The sequence below is a fragment of the Rhinatrema bivittatum genome, chromosome 9, assembly GCF_901001135.1.
Source record: "Rhinatrema bivittatum chromosome 9, aRhiBiv1.1, whole genome shotgun sequence".
Classification (NCBI taxonomy): Eukaryota; Metazoa; Chordata; class Amphibia; order Gymnophiona; family Rhinatrematidae; genus Rhinatrema; species Rhinatrema bivittatum.
Window position 1 is genome coordinate 251,821,711 of NC_042623.1, and position 20,358 is coordinate 251,842,068.

The 20,358-nt window shown below is 42.8% G+C and overlaps 1 protein-coding gene across 12 annotated transcripts in view; it reads left to right on the plus strand.

Moving 5' to 3' along the window:
* TNIK (TRAF2 and NCK interacting kinase) overlaps positions 1 to 20,358 on the plus strand; it is a 559,589-nt gene that overhangs the window by 12,847 nt on the left and 526,384 nt on the right. The gene's annotated exons all lie outside the window — the stretch shown is intronic.

Below are 20,358 nucleotides of genomic sequence, written 5' to 3' on the forward strand. Positions count from 1 at the left end.
AAATCTTCTGAACAAGCCCGTAGGCTTTGCAGAGAGCCTAAAAATATGTCCACGGGTGCATATTGATGTCAACCAGTTCTTTTCCTTTGCCATTAACAGGTTGAGCCCCTCATTCACATTCAGCATTTCATGTCTTTTTTGGAATAAAATCATTTGACCATGTGCTTCTTTTGAAGGGTTGTTTTGTAATCTGTGAAAATGTTGTGTGTCAGTAGTTTATTGTTTTCTTCCATTTGTTACTGCTCTTGATAGCTGATGTAGAACGGTATTGTTTCTATGGTCAGTAAAATAGGTAGTAATTAAAAAAAAATGTTGTTTGGCTGTGGATCTGTGCACCTCTTGCATACTTTATTAGAGGGACATTGTCACTCATGCCTGTGAAAATGAAGGAGGCAGAGATGGGGATAACTGAACCCCACATTAGTGCCTAATACTCATTACAGAAGTACCTCATCTCTCCTGCCCTTCCTCTGCTTCTGGACATTGTCATCATTCCTATCAACTAGATACCCTTTCAAAAGCACCCAGCTGGTGGTTATAAGCAAGGTGGCATGAACCAGACTACATGTATGTTGCGCTTGTGGCAAGTTTAATTTTGGAGTGAGCATGAGGAATCACATCCTGCAAATGAGAGTGGGGTTTCCAAGATATCAAGGAGATTTGATAGGCAAAGTAGTCTTTAGTTAACTTTCATGCAATGCATTTGAAAAGTTGGTGTCAAACCAGTTTAAGAAGCCTTCTGTAGCTGCCAAAGACATTTATTTTCTTTTTTGAAGTTTAAAGCTGAGAACTGACTTCCAGATGGGTTAGGAAAATTTAAGTAGAACTAAGCCTGTCTTCTGCTCCTGGGGCCATCTGATCCTGAGGCAGCGTTCACAGCACCTGACAAGAAAGGAAACACAGCACTCAATAGTGACATCTACTGACCAGATTAGATGGGTTCCAGAGGGAATCATGGGCTGTCATGATTGGGCGAGATGGGGATTGGGGGTTAAAATTACGGGAAGTGGGGAAGAGAGGGATGTAAGTTCATGGCACTGGACACGCCTGAAGGAACAGAGAAAATGAAAAGTGATTTAAGAAAGCTTGAGGACTGGTCGAGGATTTGGCAGCTGGGGTTCAATGCCAAGAAGTGAAGAGTCATGCATCTGGAGTGCGGTAATTCAAAAGAGCTGAATGTGTTAGACTGATGTGCACGGATTGGGAGAGTGACCTTGGAGTGATAGTGTCTGGTGATCTGAAGGTGATGAAGCAATGTGACAAGGCGATAGCTAATGCTAGAAAAAATGCTGGGCTGCATAGAGTAATAAACCAGTAAGAAAAAGGAAGTGGTGATGCCTTTGTACAGTACTTGGTGAGTACTGTGTTCAGTACTGGAGCCTGTATTTCAATAAAGATAGAGACAAGATGGAGGCTCTCCAAAGAAGAGTGACCAAAATGGTGTGGGGTCAGCATCGGAAGATTTATGAGGAGAGGCCGAAGGATCTGAATATGAATACCCTGGAAGAGAGGAAGTGCAGGGGAGATATGATAAAGAAAGGATCTGAATATGAATACCCTGGAAGAGAGGAAGTGCAGGGGAGATATGATAAAGAAAGGATCTGAATATGAATACCCTGGAAGAGAGGAAGTGCAGGGGAGATATGATTCAGACCTTCAGATACCTGAAAAGTTTTAATGATGCACAATCGTTAAACCTTTTCCATTGGAAAGAAATCAGTAGAACTAGTAGTCTTGAAACGAAACTCCAGAGAGGATGACTGAGAACCAATGTCAGGAAATATTTCTTCACAGAGAGGGTGGTGAATGCCTGGAATGCTCTTCTGGAGTAGGTGGTGAAGACAAAAACAGTGAAAGAATTCAAAGGGGCATGGGATCAACACTGTGGATCCCTAAAGGCTAGAGGAATGGAAATGAAGAATTCATGGGGTAACTTGCTGGTGTTGTGGTTGCTACCTTTTAATCAATGTCTTAATACTGTTGATGCAACTCCAACATTGCTCTCTTCTTCAACGGCAGGGGGAAAAGGGGAATTGTATTCAGACAGAAATCAATGAGGGCCCTGATTTTACAGTCTGGGAAACTGATAAGCAGTGGGGTAACCTGACCAGTGCAGCAGATACTATCATGGGCTTGCCTGGTGGACTGGATGGACCATTTGGTTCTTTTTTGCCGTCATTTCTGCCTGCATCCCTTTTCCCTTCTCCTGCGCTTATATGTAGACTTGGCCCATTATGACAAATTCATGTGTTGTTTGTGCTCCCTTTTTCGTTGTTTTTAATATGTGGAAGGGAGCCAGGGAAGCAACTGGAGTTGCTTCCCTGGCTCTTCTTTTGACCATTCGAGTCCTCTCGATATCCGCATTGCCTGTCCCGGGGAGGTTGGTGTGTACCACACAGTATTTTAGGTAATGTCGGTGTGCCTTGGGCTTGGCTTTGAAAGGTGGGAAATGCTGGCTTGAGGATGAATGGAGTCCCTGCTAAAAGACAGGATAATGAAGGATCTTAACTCCAGCGGATTGTAAAATCCAAGGTAGCAACGTGTTTTATTCTGTTAGACAAATCTGATCAATTTCTTGAGCAGGATGAGCGCTGGATAGGGTGTACTTGAATTTCAGTGGTTTTAGATACTGCCCCCAAAAAGAGACACTTATAAACAAACTGAACAGTCTAGGGGTGTGCCTGATGGTAGTCATCTGGGTTAGAAACTGGTTGAGTGATAAATACAAATGAAGTTTGTCAAGGAAAGAGAATTTCAGGGAAGTGCCTTAAGAGTTTAGTCCTGGGGCTAGTTTTGTTCAACATTTTCATAAGTGACATTGCAGCAGGGTTAGTAGGGAAGATTTTTTTTTCCTTTATGCAGATAACACTAAGATCTACAGCAGAGTGGAGTAGACAAAATGAGGATGATCTAAGAAAGCTCAAGGAACAGTTTAAGTGTTTGGCCAATAAGATTCAATATGAAAAGAGAGGAATTGCTCATTTGGGATGCAGAAATGGGCAGTGAGACACTGACGTGCATCATTTAGGAGAAAGACCTGATGATCTAAAGATTGCAAAACAGTGTGACAAGGTGGTGGCTAGAGCCAGAGGAATGCCCTGATGCTTAAGGGGAGGCATAATTAGTAGAAACCTCTGTGCAATCCATTGGTGAAACTTTATCTATTATAACCAGTTCTGGAGGCCATACCTCCAATTGGATATAGATGGAAGCAGCCCAGAGAAGGGCTACTGAAATGGTGTGAAGTCATCACCAAACATTCTATAGAGAAGAGAGAGAGGGATGTAATAGAGACATTCAGATATCACAAAGCTGTAAATAATGCACAAGAAATAAACATTTCTCTGTAAAAGGGAAGTGTGGGAATGAGCAGTGATTCCCACAGATCTGGAGACAAACTAGACTGACTCCAGCCTTTCCTAAAACAGTAACTCTTTATTATAACCTCACACATGCCATACATAGACTGTCTTCTCCTCAGACAGTGTACACTCTTTACTTATAGTGTGTTGCTTCATCTCAGCTCAGTGTTTGGACAGTGTTGTATACAGGAGTTGCCTTCCTCCCGGAGACCTGGCCTGGTCTGGTTATCCCTACCTGGATCCCAATTCTTATTTCCCAGTCTCTGGTTATGCCCGCTGAGTCCCACCTGCCCCACAGGATCCTGCCCACAGAGCATACTCTCCTTAGTGGATTTAAGATGGACCAGGCCTGTAACCTGGAACTGCACAGGAAAATAGGGGAACAGTAGGGGCACTGCCTCACGGGAAGTTCTAGAAGAAGAGGACATAATATGAAGCTTAAAGAGGGGTATTGGGGCATAACATTTACAAAATATTTCTTCACAGAAAGGGAAGTGAATAAATGGAACAGCCTTCCAGTAGAGAAGACGAAAACAGTCCCAGAATTCAAGAGAATCAAGAGAACCTGGGATAAGCACAAAGGATCCTTAGTTGCAAAGAAATGAAGGGAAAACCAGAGATTGCCTGGGGTCTACGGGCCATACGCTGCTTATCTGCTGTCGTGTTGCATGTGATCTCAGAAGCTCACTATTGTGTGTCTTTTTCTGTGGCTTAGTAAATGGCATCACAGTAGTTTTCTGCAGGATCCATACGGCTACTAGAACTGTGCATGCTGCCGTAACACTTAAACACGCTGGGAATTGCAAAAACTTGAAACATTGGTGACCTATTCGAGCAAAGTGAGGTGTTTGAAAAATGTTTCAAAGTTTTGATTGGTATTTGCTCAGTATGTCCTGCAGCATGCTTCAAATCCAAATGTGCACGGGGCATCTGTGTTTGTACAAACTGTCTGCTTTCAGCGCCGTATTGAAAAATAGCAGTGCTGCATTTTCTTCAGGTAGGAACGTAAGTAAATGGCAATTTTTATGTTGCCTGACCACAGTAGAAGTCTGCCTTCTTTCCAGTAATGCCTTGAACTTTAAATATCGATCAGCTGCAGTAAGTACGGCAGGATCTCCGGAGTCCTCGTCACTCCACAGGGATGTGTAAATTAGGATGCCTGTAATGGGTAAATGGGATTCCAGTAAAAAAGAAATGCTTGCAAATGGTTTGCAAAGTAAAATTCGGTCCCTCTGTCTGTTGGCGTCTTTCCCCCTGTTGGAACGTGCTTGTCTGCTGAAGCACAAAGCCTGCAGAATTCATGTGTGATGGGTGCGGTGGAATTCACAAATGTGCAGTCGGTTATATAGGGAAGGAGAGCAGATTTCTCAAACATTGCATTCAATATATTTTTTTTCCCTGGTAATTACAGACTGGAGTTTCTGTCACAGCTGACACTTTATGAGCATTTACTAGTGTTCTGGGGGATGAATTAGTGGGGGAAGTTGGCAAGCGTAGAAGGGAGATGGCGGAACCAGAGAGAATTAATTACCAACAAAACAACAGCAGAAGCCGTCTGACTTTTTCTTTTGTATAACAAGACAACCAGAAGTCAGTACAAAATTCCCAGTGTAGCCTCATAAATCTTTAATAAGCTGCTAGAATAATTTTCTTTGATATGCATTCATTGATTCTAATTATTTATCCTTGATGCTTACTTTTTCTGTCTCTTTTTTGGGAAAAGTTTTTGACAACTGAGGCAAAAGTAATTCTTTTTACTGTACCTGTGCCCCAATCCTGCATGAGTCTGGCAGTTTCTGCTTCACTCCAGACCTTGGAACCATTCATGTTTTTTCCCTATTGGGGTCCTTCCTTCCTCTTTACACGTTGTGATTGCATCTGATGGATTATTGACTCTACTGGGTTTTTTTCCTTTCTGACTTTGCAGCACTCTCTCTACTCCTTGCAGCTTCCAATATCCCCTGGGAGCTTTGGGCATCACCACTTTGACATGTGCATCTTCACTGAGTTGATGGCGTGTGAGGTCAGAGTTTGCTGTGGAATCTCAGGATGTCTTGCATGACATCAGTCCCCATCCATTTCTCCCCTGTTCTTCAGTGTATCTAGCACTCATTCTCCCTACGGTGCATGATCCTCCCAGCCTCTCTAGTAGAGTGATTCTCAACCCAATCCTGGAGGCACACGAGCCAGTCTGGTTTTGAGTATATCCAGAATAAATATGTATATGGGAGATTTGCAAACTCTGGGTCTTCAATGTATGCAAATCTATCTTATGCATGTTCATTGTGACAGTTCAGAAAGTTAGACTAGTTAGGTGTGCCTCTAGAACTGGGATGGAAAACACTACTGTAGTACTTCAGGCCTTACTGGAGGTTCTAGATTCTGGAGAAGCTGATATATTCTTTATTAACAGCACGTGCCACCTTGCGACAAACAACCTGAGGTTATCCAAGTTAGTGAAGCTAGCAAGCAGGGGCCTCAAAATCTAGGCATCCAAAATTGTAAATTATTTCATTTCTTTGGCCTGCTACCTGCAGGTCTAAAAAAAAAAAATAATAATAATCCATGGTGTGGCCACTACAGAAAATGGCCATGCTAGATCCAGACAAACGTGAAAACTATCACCTGGTATCTGTCTAATATCCCATTTCTGGATAAATTAGTAGAACAAACAGCAGGATCTCAACTAAATGACTACTTGGCAGAAAGAATCTAGCTGGATCCATATCAATCAAGATTCAGACAAGGTCACAGAATAGAGACTATCCTCTCTGCCCTATTAGATGAGCTCCTGAAAAGGCAGTGGTTCAGGTACTGTTGTACTTTTCAGCAACATTCAATACTTTAGATCACATTATTTTGCTATAATGACTAGCAGAGGCCAGCTTAAATGGCAAGATCCTAACCTGGTTCACCTCCTTCCTGTCTGACAGGCAGCAGTCTGTACATTTTGCTGGCATCTCGTTGGCACCCTGGTTCTGGAACTGTGGGGTCCACCAGTGCTCCATGATGTCACCAGTACTTTTTAACGTATATCTCCGACCACTAGCACAGCTGGTCCAAGCCTTTGATATAAAGGCCTTCATCCTTCCTTTTGCACTCGCCAGTAGCTCTTCAAGATAACACTTTGAAACAGAGCTTCTTATTGACTCCTTTAGTCCGAGTGTGGAAATTTCTCTGTTCACTGCTTCAGTTAAACAGCTCCATTATGCAATTGCTGCCGATAATAGGGAATGGGCATTTCATGCCTGGCACCACTAGCCATACTTTTGTGCTCTGGGGTTCATTGGCTTTGAAATGGATTTCCCAGTTTCTTACTGAGGAAGGGATGGTCAAGTCCTTCCCGGTGCTAGCAGAAGAATTCAATTTAGACCAGAAACATTACTATGCCTTCTTACAAGTTAGGCATTATATTCAATCTCTTGGTGTACAGGATTGGGCCACTGAAAATAGGGAACACTTAGCTGATTTTTTTTTTGATGTGGAGGATCCGGTTTGGCACACAATATCTTTCACATATAGGTTTTTGATGAATAGAAGACCGGTAATGGACTGTGAGCAACTTAAACGGAACTGGAGCAGTGAACTGGAGTTGGACATGACAATGGAGCAATATTTGAATTGCTTTAAGTGCATTCGTACCCTTGCCTATAGCAGAAATCTGCGGGAAACGCAATATAAATTTTTTATGTGTTATATATCGAGACAATTGGCATGTAAAATGAGACTGACTACCTCTGTACAGTGTGTCAAATGATGACGGGAACTTTGGAGCATCAGTTTTGGGGGTGTCCTAGTATTAGTTCATTTTGGCGGCCAGTAATATGCTATGTTCAGAAAATCACAAATATAGAATTGCCATGTCTGCAGCATGTTTTACTTTTTGATAATTTAAGTGCTTTAGCAAGGGGACAAAAGTTTTCCAGGCTGTGGATACAAAAGGTGCTTGTGTTAGCCAAGAAAACGATTCTGCATAATTGGCTCGAAGATAGTCCACCAACAATTACTCAGTGGAGAATTCGTACACATCAAATGTGCCTTTGTGAGAAAAATGTGGAATAAACAGAAAAAGACTTTCTTGCTGATTTTGGAGCTTATATATACAGTCATTACCCTACAGAGCCAGAAGCTTAATTCTTAATGACTGTTCAGCGGGGGACCCTTATTTTGAAGCTGGAACTGCTGGGGTTGGAGGGAGGGTAAGGAGATCAGAGCTACCTGAGGGGGGTGGGGAACGAGGAGTTTGTTCTGTTTGTGTTTGTACTCTGCGCGATCCTGAGAGCCTATGGGCAGAATCAACCATAGTGCTCGATCCTTTGTAATAGCTATTTTTTCCATTGTTTTTGATTGAAAATGAATAAAAAAGATTTTATTATAAAGGCCTATGTCTATGCTGAGATGTCCAACTCATACTACTAATGATGAGTCTCACAACCATCGAAGAATGGACTAAAAACGACAAACTCTATCTGGAATTTCAAAATGATGGAGAGCCTCTGGATACAAAAAATACACAGACAAGTTCCTTTTGGAACCAATGAGCTCCCACTAGAAACAAAGGTTGAAAGTTGATGGAAACAGTAAACGAATTCAAAAAGGCATGGGATAGACACTGTGGATCGCTAAAGGCTAGAGGTGGAAATGAAGAAAAGAGTGCAATGGAATAACCTGCGTAGAGCAGAAACTACTATGCCTAACAATTAGCTTTCATGATTGTGACGCAACTGCAGTATCGCTCTCCACTTCAACAGCGGGTGGGTGGGGAGGGAAGGGGAATTGGATTCAGACAACAGCCAGCGCTGAGCCCAGACCTTTACAGTCCCGGGTACTGAAACATCGACATTAGGGAAAAAGTGCAGGACTGCTTCTACAGCCACATCCAAAAGTCCAGAAGCAAAGCACGTTCAAGCAGCATTGTCTGAAGCATCAAGAAGGCTGTTCAGCCTGCAAAAATGTTGCCAGCAGTAATTTTGTTATGGGTTTGACAGTTGCTTGTTAATATTACTATCCTTAACAAAATGTATGGGGGTAACCTGCATGGAGTGGCAGTTCCTACCATAAGAAACTTGCTGGGCAGACTGGATGGACCATTTGGTCTTTTTGTGCCGTCATTACTATGTTAATGTATGCCATATGAGTATTGCTGGACTCCGAACTCACCATGTTCCCACAGATCCAAGCAGCAGTCAAGAAGAACTGCCACTTTCAATTGCATAACTTACAAAGCCTGTGCCTGCTCATGAAAAAAGGCAAAACCACCTCACAGTTATTCATGCCATGATAACCACATGGCCTGGTTATTGCAATGCTTTGTACTAAAACCTAACAGACAAGGCCCGTCACAAATTCCAGTTAATACAAAACTCTGCTGCCCGACTAACAGTAGGGCACAAACCATATGATCATATCACACCTATCCTACATCAACTGTACTGGTTACCAGTTCCTACAGAATCCAACGCAAAACCCTAACGTTGATTTTCTAGGCTCAAGTCAGAGATGAACCTAGCTGTCGTTTTATACATGCCCTTCAGGCCACGAAGATCCTCAAAGGGAAATCTCCATAATTTCATTAACAAAAGAAATCAAAAGAACAGATACCTGCAACTGATCGTTCTTCAGAGCAGCACCTGCCATATGGAACTCTCTCCTGGAAGAGCTCTGCCAAATACCTGATTACTTTCACTTCAGGAAGCAAACAAAAGCCCGTCTCTTCTGTCGGGTCTTTAATGCCAAGCCCACCACTTCCCATACCCTAGGAATTTGATAAATTGACTACGAGAAACTGGCAGCACCTCGAGTGCTGATTGCTTTGCTGAGGTGTTACTTATTTATTTTGCATCAGTCGCTAATATTGCGCTGAGATGCTGCTCAGTCTTAGGATGTCGATTTATTTAGAGTTTAGTTCTCGATGTGCATCTTTTAATACTGTCAAGCTGCTAATGACCTCTGATCTTGTGCTGCTATTCTAAAATGTTGCACCCTACTTTGTCTGAATTTCTTATTCAGAAAGGCAGGTAAAGGAGAAAGGAAGAAGGCTGGTAACTCATGGCCTCTTGTTCTTATTCTGTTTTAGAGCTGTGTTTCTTCAGTGATTCATCATACCTACTTCAATATTTGCATCACAAAGTGCAGTTCCTAAGGCCTGGATTTTCCTACGGCACAGAGCTCTTTGAATCGCGCGGTAACAGGGGGGGGGGGGCGAAGCGGGGGGAGGACCTGCGAAAGCCGGCAGCGATCGCACCACCGCGGTGTTATCGCTGCCGGCTTTCGCACCCAATAGTGCCATCGTAAATGGTGGTGCTATTGGGCGCGCTACTGGCAGCGATAAGGGTTCTTACCTTTTCGCCGCGTCCGCCCCGGTGCTGCCCCGACTCGTCCTCTTCCGGTGCCGACGCTGTCCCGACTCCGCCCCTGTGAAGCTATCGCACGCGAAAAGTCCCTTTTCGCGTGTGATACGGTAAGAAAATGACCCCCTAAGTTAGAGGTTGGTCTTCAGCCACTATCCGGCTGAACAAGATAGCTGGAGAAACATATTTGACTAACTTGTTTGGGATATTCAGAATTGTGGCTGTGCCGCTGAATAGACCCAAGTAGCTTAAAGTTAGCTAGATAAGTTTTACAGCTAACTTTAGACTTACTCGGATTTGAGGTTAACTTTAATGGCATAAGTGAAGAAGGTGTTGTGGGTCACATTTTTTAAACTGCAGTTATTGAGTCCCTTGAAACAATATCTTCCCCTTGCCTGAATTTTATTAATTATTTAGTCTATAGTTTGTGCCCAATTGGATTATTGTAATTCATTATATGGATTACCCAAATTCCTTATGCATATATTACAGCTTACTCACAATGCTATGGTCAGATTCATTTTTGACTTAAGGAGAAATACTAGCCCCATATTTTATTTAGTAAAATTGCACTGGCTTTCCAATAAAGCAGAGGATGAAGTTTAAGATATAGTCTTTGGTACATAAATTTCTGTATTCTGATTCCTTTTGTTTAAAGAAATACATAATCCCTTATGCAATTGCTTGCCCACTACATTCTGTATCATTTCCATCTGTTAGATTAATTGGCATTTGCTCTAAATTCTTTTCTGTTTTGGGTCCTGAATTGTGGCACACTATTGCGAATGGGCTTTGCTTTATTACTGATTATATGATATTTTGAAAGGAGTTGAAAACCTATTTGTTCTCTGAAGTTTTTAATTGTTTGTTTTAGTGTGCTGTATTCTTTATTGATATTTTGGTTGTAATCCACATTGAAATTGCAGATTATAAATCTGTGAAATAAGTTAAATCTGTTATTGAGTGTTTATCTTCCTAACACAGTGGGTCATTTAGCAGAGAGAGACTGAGACTCTATAGAGGCTCACATATAAGTTTACTATTTATACCACTGTAAGAAGGGGCACTAGTAATTCAGGGTGAGGTTTGGGGGGGGGGGGCAGTTTTACATGCACAATCAGAGGTATGAACAACCCAGTTGACATCCATGAAGGGTTTTTTGTCATTTGGAGTGATGAAAGGTCAAAGAATTGATTTGCACAATGTACTATCTACCTAGCCTGATTGTAGCTAGGTAGAGAGAGAGCATCAAGCTAGGTAGAGAGTAGATTGTAGAGATCAACTCCTCTTTTAACTTTCATCACTCTAAATGACAGAAAATCTTCACTGATGTTAACTGCGCTGTTCATACCTCTGTCTGTGCATGTAAAACTACTCCCCAAAACCTCTCATTCTCTCTCTCGTCAGCAGCCCAATCCGCCATTTGCGATAAAAGCCTTTTTGGTTGGCAATGCACCTCTGGTGGATTACTCAAAGTACGATGTGAAAAATAATGCAGATACAATGCGGTAGATGTAGAGAGTCCATCAAGCTAGGTTGAGAGAACATTGCACAAATCTCATCTTTGGGTGAGTTTCCTCACTCCGAAGGTCATCAAATAAATCTTCACAAGAGAGCACTGTTCTTTTCGTATGTCTCACTTTGAATGTCAAAGTGGCCCCTAACCCCTACACTAATACCTAAACCTCACCTCGAGTTACTAGGTGGGCCTCCCATAGAGATATAAATACCTATCTAGTGGGAGGGCATCATGGCTAGTCTCTCTCACTCTCTTTTGTTGTATGCAGGAAATACAACAGGTCTGGCACTTATCACAAAGTCTGAAAACATTATTACAATTTGCACTAACTTAGCTCTTTGAATAGGTAATTATCACAGATTGCAATAAACTGTCTATTAGCATAAGCCATGCCCCTTTTGCTATCCCATTTTGATAAATCCAGGCCTAAGTGGTGGTGGATATCGACTTCTTTGTTTCTTAGTTCCATGATAAAACTGTTTCTCTTTCTTAGAACATGCAAGCACTTCTATGGAAAAGGGTTTCCTGCTTTTCTTATCTCTCATCAGATTAATCTTGCTCTTTCGTGGCTGCAGATTATACACTTTAAATCATACATCATATGAATTGCAGAGCAGTATGTAGTAGGTCTTGTTAAAAAAAAAAAAAAAAAAAGACCAAGTTGCCTAATTTCCTGAGACGGTTGCATTTTACTTCTGTTGCTCAGGTTCGGTATTTTTTTCAAGGATAACCTTTTATGCTTATGAAATACCAACAAGTCCTTTGAACCTTTGGGTTACTGCTCACAGTGCACTGCCAAGTCTCCAGTTTTCTGACTGAAAAGCATCACAAGTGAGTAAGAGCCCTGGTGTTAAACAGTAACGAGTACTACTGCACCTGTTTTGTTTTTTTTTTTTATTGACAGTCTTCCCCTTCATTCAAGGTGCATTTCTAGAAATCTGGTTTTGGTTTTCATTTTACAGATTGGTTAAGGAGATAGGTTTTGCATCAAAGCTTATTCCTATCAATTATAAAGCTGAAATAATTATGTAAGGAAAATTTTATGGAAACTTTCTACTCTGCAAAGGTAATTTTTCTTTCGTATCCTTGAAGCATAAGTGCATTTTAGATAAATAAAGCTGGGTAATACTTGCAGATAATTCATTTGAACAGTTTTTCATTTTATTTTATTTTTTGTTTTGGTCTTTAGTAGAAAACTTAAGGGCTGACTTACTGAGGCTTTTCTCCCATTCTGTGTCTATAGGAAAGATGCTTTGTAAATGAGGCCCTATAGTCTTATTATATATAAAGCTAGAATTATTTTTTTTTTCCTTTTGCTATGCATTTCTGTTTTCTGTGACAGTAAGTGCCAGGGCTGCCAGCAGTCCTTTATTATAAGGGACCGCCAGCGTTATTTGTTGGTTCAGGAGCTCCGGCTGGATTGGAGTTAGTCTTTATTGGGCTATAGGGCCATGAGGCCTCATTCACAGCTACCTGGGGCAGGCCCCTTTTTATTTCTAGTTCAGGCATAATAGTGGCAGCCCTCGGCATTCCAGGTTGCTGACTACAGTCTGCCTATAAGCCCAAGCAGAAGTAAACACAAAGCATTGGCTTGGGTCCTCAACATTCGGAAATGAAATGACGCATAACATGATTGTGTAAAAGTCTAAAAAAAAAAAAAAAAAAAAAATTAAAACATTTGTTCTGTTTTGCTCTTAAAATGAGACTTTCACAATTGTTTTGATTTCAGAAATCATGAGAGTGCTTCATAATCTGAATACATGGCTTATATATATATATATATATATATATATATATATATATATTTTTTTTTATTTTATTTTATTTATTTTTTTTTTTAATTGAAAAATGTAAAATTGAACCGAGCCTTGAGTGAGTCCAACGGTAAAGTGCTAGCAGAGTTCGACATTTCCTGATGAAAATGCTGTGTGGGCAGAGAATCATGTTAGCACTAGAGAAGGGTGACCCTATGGCCTGTCAAGTTTTTGGAATAACCACATCCAGTTACGTATAGGATAAATGTGCCCACAATGGAGACTTACAACGTGCAGGCTTGTCTCGTGCTTATTGATTGTGGAGATCCTAAAAACTCAACTGGTTGCGGGATCACCAGACAGGTTTGGGAAGTAGTGGGGGGGGTAGAAGCTCGGCTGGTGGCACTTCAGGCCTGCTCTGGTGTAAGACCAGTGCTAGAGTTGGAGAATCCTAAAGGTGAAGGCAGAGGGTAAGGAAGGCTGTGAAATAGGTTATTTCTTGAGCACTGGACCCAAGTTTCCACAGCAGACATGTTCTCTGGAATAAAGTTTCTATTGCAGGGCTTCCCTATGTCTTCGGGACCCCACAGCCAGCTGGGCTTCCGGGATATCTGCAATGGATACCTGTGAGATAAAGTTGCATACGCTGAGTTTCCAGTGCATATTCAATGTGGATCTCCTGAAGGTGCCCAGGACAGGTTTGGGTAACCCTGTTCCTTTGGGTTCATGAATCTGTCTTGAAATAAAATGGAAGTGGATTTTTTTTTTTTTTTATGAATGTCAGGAGTGACCCTTTTTTTTCCTTCCTGTCCACACCCAAACATAGTGAGAGAGATGTGATTGAGGCCCTTTCTCTTCAAAATGTATATTAATAATTGAGCGTGTTTCCATTCTGAGTAGCAATCCTTTTTTCTTTTTCTGCTGTTGGCGCTTTCTTTTTTTTTTTTTTTTTAAATTCTAATCCAATGCAAATACCAGATGGGCGAAAACATTGTGGTTCAAATATGAATTATTCACGCTGAGCACATGGGCAGAGCCCTGTAATTTCCAGAAAGTATTGTGAATGCCTATGGATTTAGATTATGCTGCATGGTTGTACTAATTATTAATTAAGGATAGCTTTTCAGGTTTCTACTGGAATTTGTATACAAGACCTCATCAGAGCTTCTCTTAGAGGCAAGCCACAATTTTTTTAGATCAGAAATATCAACCCTGTAGTAACCCAAGGCAACCTGTTAGAATAAAAAGAACTCAGAGCCTGGTGCCATCCTATGGACTAACAGATTTATCGATGCAGCAGCTTTTGAGGACAAGAGTTCATGTCATCGTCGGCAACAGTCATCACACGGATAGGGATTTAGCCAATAAAATGGGCAAAAAATGACTTCATGTGATTTTTACAGTGGTGGGTTTGGTTTAAAAAATTTCAATTCGGTATTTTTCTCCAACTGCTCTCATAAAAAGGGGATGCAGACACCCCCCCCCCCCCCGAATCCCTATACGTGAAAGATTTTAATACTGCAAATGTCTTCCAGTTCATGAGAACTATGCAAATGAAAAAAGCATGAGGCGAGGTCTTGAGTAGAGGGATAGTAAGATCTCGCTGTCAGAAAAGCTTGGGCTTTTTTTTTTTTTGGAGTCTACAGATGGAAGCTTTGGGTTACTGGTAGTTCATAAATATTTCTTTTCTGACAGGATGCACGGGGTCTTTAAAAGAGAGATTTTCATCCAGAGAATGGCTCTGTGTGCATCTTTCCATTATCGCAAATTATTTATTCATTCCACCCTGTAGCATTATGCTAAAAGGTCATGTATGTTTGATAGTCATTTGTTAAATGCCAAAAACAATCCCACATGTCGACCCGTTTCTCTTTTAGGAGAGTTTCATAGAACACTCAGTACTGACGCCTTTTCAAATCTGCAGGGTTTCTATATTGTCAAAATCATAAGGCCTTTTTTTTTTTTTTTTGAAAGTGCCAAAAACAATTGCAGATGGTATTAAAGTTTAAATCAAGGAAGTTAAAAAAAAAAAAAAAGGGCCCTTGTGATCTTAATGATATATTTGTATTGGGATTGTATAAAACATTTTACTTAGGCTTAAATCAAAGTCTGTATAGTTTGCAAATCATGCAATTTTAAGACTGTTGCAGTCCTGACCTTCTCCTATGTCTGGTGAAGGAGTTAGGGTGATTTCAAGTATAACACAGAATTTGGGGAATTTATATTTTAAAATGTGTTCATTTCAGATTAGCAAAGGGTTTTGGTCTATGACTGACCTGGCAATACAGATTCCTTCTTGCTGGCAGAGGGCTAGGAAGCAGGTTAATATAACAACACAGAAGTATTATTGCTATAGTACAAGTTAGGAGTTCTCTGCTCTAGGCTATAACGCAGCCCAATCCTAGACATTTATCTGGTATGGTCCCATTTTAGCAACTGAAAATTCACATGATCCCAGACCAAGACCAAAACAAATTAACAATCAAGCAACATCTCTTGATAATCTCTCATTCCTGTCCCCAGTCCCTCTGTCATATCTGCCAGTCAATCCTTTCTCTTATCTGCTGCTCGCCCCCCAGTCGATCCCCTCTCTCTCGCGTTCCTCCAGTTTATCTCCTCTTGCAATTCCCCCTCCCTTTACCAGAGTTTTATATTTTTGAACCATAGGGGTCATTGAATAGCGCTGCATGGTTCTGGCAGAGGAGGAGAACGTGGTCTGCCTCCTGCTGGCTCTGCCCAGCAGTGGCAGCAGATGAGGGGGACTATTGGTGGCAGGGGAAGGCCAGTACTTGTGACAGCATTTTATCCTGGGCCTGGGCCAGCAGTTGTCGAGGGGGGGGGGGCATTAGGGGGCGAGAGATGGTGAACGAGAATTCCGGCACCAGTGGAAGAATTTTGTCCTGGGCCTGGACTGGCACGGGGTGGGGGCGGGATGAAAAATTGGTGGCACATATTTTTTTTTTACTTTACCCATCCATACCTCTGTCTCTCTCACTGTGAGCTCTCCTCCTTGGCCAAAAAGACATGTGGCCATTGAGAAAATGTGGGCTTGCTTCATGTAGCATCAGCTGCTCACAATAGGGTGGGAGAATGGCCTTCAAAGTGGTCATGTGCTTGATTTAATTAAAAAAAAAAAACCCAAAAAAAACACCTGGCTGCACGTATGACCTCATTGGGATCAGGATCCAATTTGGAAACTGCTCCTATACCTTCTTTCTCCACTTTCTATTGCTGCTGGTCTTTAAAAGACCCTGTCGTATTAATCTTAGATGTAAGTGCACTGATCACTTGAACTGTAAACCTGCTAAATAATATGGGCCGGATTTTCAAAGGATTTACACGCACCGGGCCTATCCTCAAAAGGTCCAGTGACGTGCGTAAAGCCCCGGGACGCGTGTAAGTTCCAGGGCTTGCAGAAAGGGGCGGTCCAGGGTGGGGGGGGGGCGGGCGTGGGCGTGGCCAGAGGCTCCTGGCACAGCAGCCATTTGCTGCTGTGCCGAGGATCATGCGCCGGCAATTGGCCGGCGCATGCAACTTACTTCAGCCCCAGGGGGGCTGTGCCAGGGGATCGCGTGCTCAGAGATAGGCGCAAAAAAATGAAGGTCGGGGGGGGGGGGGAGGTTTAGGATAGGGATAGGGGGCAGGAAGGTTAGAAGAAGGGGTAGGAAGGTTAGATTAGGGGAGGGAATGGGGGAAGGTCTGGGCCTCGGTGCGCTCAAGTTGCACTAATTTGCACCCCCTTGCGCGTGCCGACCTCCGATTTTATAACATGCACGCATGTTACGCTTGCATGTTATAAAATCGGGCATCCATGTGTACGCGTTGGGTATCGCGCGCACATGGAGGCCCACGCCTACCTTTTAAAATCTACCCCTAAATGTATCAGAAACATCTTCTCTAAACCCTCTTCTTTTCATCCCTCCAGCACCTTTTGTTATAATTGCTCCCTCACCCCTGCTACTCCATCGCTTTATATCTTTCCTTCGCCTGGCCGCCTCAGTCAGTCAATGTTTGTGTCTTTTGCCTAAAATGTGACTTACGCCAAAAATTTATGAAATATAAACACATCAAGTGAATGTAATTGGTACCTATAATAATTATGATGTAAACCGTTGAAATCTTCAGTTGGAATGACGGAATGTAAAATGGCTAAATAAATAAATAAAACCACGCATGTTTTGTATTCTTATTTCCTTTTTGGTTTACTCCTACTGCTTTATTAGAATGGAAGATGCACAATACCCAATATTTTCAAAAAATATTTCCATGAGTACGGAACAGGTGATACTGGTAAAACTGCCTGTTTAGTGCTTAAATTAGCAGGTTTATAAGAAGAAATGTGTTCTTTTGTCATTCAGGTGTCTTTCAATTCAACCATTAAAGAAGACAGAGTAGCAGACCATGAAAAAAAAAATGAAAGTGTTAGTGGGAAAATCTGAGCCTGATGCTCTGAGCTCTCTTCTAGCTGAGGCTTCCAATGTTAACAGATAAAATGTAATCCTTTGAAAACAGTATGGATGGATTTTAATGATGCCAAATCAGAGGTCTCCACAACCGAGACTCTTCTCCCTTCTCCCTTCTCATAGTTGCTATTAATGTCAAGGAATAGCGCTTGCACTCTGGGCGTAAATTCTCCCAGAATGCTTAAGTATAATTGGTTTGGCTGCAGTGTGACAGTCCATCCGTTATACACTGCGAACACATGCAGATTAAATTATCAGACCCTGTAGGAGTTCACGGCTAATGGATTCTGAAGGTCCTGTCATAAAAAGTGGAAAATGGTCTTGGCTCAGCTGAGATCCCTGAGTTGACTTAAGGATGATCAGGCCTCTTTGTGACAAGCGCTATCTCCTTTTCCCATTGCTTGCTCTTTCAGGATGGTATGGTACCCATCAAGGGCACTTTCTCTGGCACTGGTAGATGCTAGGTTTTGTTGCCAACGTGGGACAGCAGCAGTGTTGTCACTATCACTATGACTGGTGATGATGCCCTGAATGCCTTTGTCAATCCTCCTTCAGAGACTCTGCTCATTGCCTCACTTTTGCCCTGTAAGTGCAGCCTTCCTTGAGTCATCCAGATCTCTCCAGGTATTTCTGGAGTCCGCTGATCTCCCTGGTTTCGTGGTGCTGGTGCGGTCCCATTCATCTTTAGCTCTGTGACCCACTAGTCTTTTGTAGGCCATTGGGTGAGGCCGGGATGCAGTTGGGTCCCTCTCTCTCCTTAATGCTCCACGCAGGAACTCCATTTTTTTTCTTCCTTCTCTTGTGCAGCTTAATGTGTGCTCTTCTGCTTTTTGGCTCTGTACCTGCAGCTTTATTACTCTTTCTGGCTCCTTCCTGTAGTGTGACCTATAGACTCCATCATATCAGCAACTAAAAACATATTCAGAGGGACGATAACTTTAAAATGTACGCGTGCGCGCATACGTGTGCATTAGCGCACAAGTGCACACATGCGGGAATTTTAAATTGCGCAAGTGTGTACATTCTATTTAAAATACACCTAGGGCCGGATTTTAAGAGGGACGTTTGGGCGTACATTTGTTCGCGCAACCCAGCGTGCACAAATGTACGCCCGATTTTATAACATGTGCGCGCATGTTATAAAATCCAGGGTCGGCGCACGAAAGGAGGTGCACAATTGTGCAACTTGCGCGCGCTGAGCCACGCAGCCTTCCTCCATTCCCTCCGAGGCCGCTCCGAAATCGGAGCGGCCTCGGAGGGAACTTTCCTTCCGCCCCTCCCTAACCCGCCCTCCAGTCCTAGCTAAATCCCCCCTACCTTTATTTTGTTATTTACGCCTCCCTCTGGGCAGGTGTAGGTTGCGTCGCCCCATTCCCCGCCCACTTTTTCAAGTCCCGGGACTTACACGTGTCCCGGGGCTTGCGCGCGTCACCGGGCCCATGCAAAATAGGCTCGGTGTGCATAACCCCCCCCCCCCCCCCACGCGTGTAAATCCACCTGGATTTACACGCGTGGGCTTTGAAAATCTGCCCCCCAGTGCGTGTATGTGTGTTCCTACTTTTAAGCAGTTACACAGGCAGATGTCGGCACATCTTCCTTAGAAATTGGTCGGCTTTAAGGTGCGGCTAAGCAGATTTTAAAACATGCATGCAAAAAGGAAATAGCCAGTTTCACCACTTAGGCTGGGCAAACTGCTGGACTATCTCTAGGTCATCCAGACTCCTCTTGTTCATCAGCCTGCACCGCCCCTCCCAGTTTACCCAGACCCCTCACCCAGGTGTTTTAGGCCTAAAATGAGTTTTCTTCAGACTTATATCTCATCAAGAGCAGAAGTAAACAAACATGGGTAACAGCCCGACACATGCTGCTGCGGGCATGGGATTTAAAATCCGTATTTACGTGCGTAAATATTGGCCCCGCCCAGGAACGCCCCGACATGCCCTAACTCTGCCCTGCTTTGCTGCGCGTTGGGTTGCTCGCATGCACGCATGAGCATATACACGCATAATTGGGCCATTTTAAAATAAGAGTTGCTCTCGCTCGGCCCAGATATTCACATATATGAGCCTTTAACGCAAGCAACTCTTTTTTTTGATTTTTTTTTAATTTGCCCCCAAGATCTTTAGAGGAACAGTTTCAATTTCCTTCAGATTTCTGCTCAGAGATGTTATATATTATTGTTTTGTACCAGGGGCTTAGGGTGACTACTAAAGTTGGTGGTGCACCAGAATATTTGCCGCTGCTATGTGCCCTAGAACACAGTCCAGCCTCCTATATTACCCTCAGGCCGATTCAATAAACTCCGCGGGAGAGCCGGCGCTCCGAGGCAAGCGCCCGCTCTCCCGACGCGCGCCCAGGCAACTCTCCTGGGTGTGCGATTCTTTATTTAAATTAGGGCCTGCACTAATAAGGAGGCGCTAGGGACACTAGTGCCTCCTTATTAGCGGAAGCGGCGGCTGTCAGCGGGTCTGACAACCGAAGCTTAATTTTACCGGCGTCTGTTGTTGAACCCACTGACAGCCATGGGTTCGGAAAACGGACGCCGGCAAAATTGAGCATCTGTTTTCCAACCCGCGGGCCGGCGGACAGCTTTTTAAATTTTTTTTAATTTTTGTGACCTCCGACTTAATATCGACATGATATTAAGTCGGAGGGTGTACAGAAAAGCAGTTTTTTCTGCTTTTCTGTACACCTTTCCCGGTGTTGTCCCTGATTAACGCCTGCCTTTGGGCAGGCATTAATTTCTGAGAGTAAACTGTGCAGCTTGGCCTCACATTTTACTTTCAGTATCCCATGGGTACAACTAATAGGCTCATCAACATGCATTTGCATGTGATGAGCGCTATTAGTTTTGTGGGGGTTGTATCTGCCCGCCTGTGAGCACTACTTTAAAGCCTATCAAATAAATGC